A 326-nucleotide genomic window follows, 5' to 3' on the forward strand; every position below is an offset into this window, starting at 1 on the left:
TTCTTTACCAAATAATCAGAAACTGCCATCTAAAAAATGTCTGAAAAAAATAAGACATGTTTTACGACGCGTCGAATAATACGTTTGAGAATTAATTAACGTCGTTTTGTTACTTAATTTTACTTAATGCGCGATAGCGTAATTGTCTTTCTAATATAAAATATTTTTATCTTTGAAAGTTTTCGTGAAAACTCGACAGCAAATCGCATCTCAGAAATCTGTCATTGACAAATTTTTCAAAATTCAGGAATAACATATGTAACACTCTTAATGTGAATAGGTACTTAGATTTGCATGACACTTAAAAAATTTTTTTCTCCAAATAA

The sequence above is a fragment of the Temnothorax curvispinosus genome, unplaced genomic scaffold (assembly GCF_003070985.1).
Source record: "Temnothorax curvispinosus isolate PA1 unplaced genomic scaffold, ASM307098v1 QBEX01015619.1, whole genome shotgun sequence".
Classification (NCBI taxonomy): Eukaryota; Metazoa; Arthropoda; class Insecta; order Hymenoptera; family Formicidae; genus Temnothorax; species Temnothorax curvispinosus.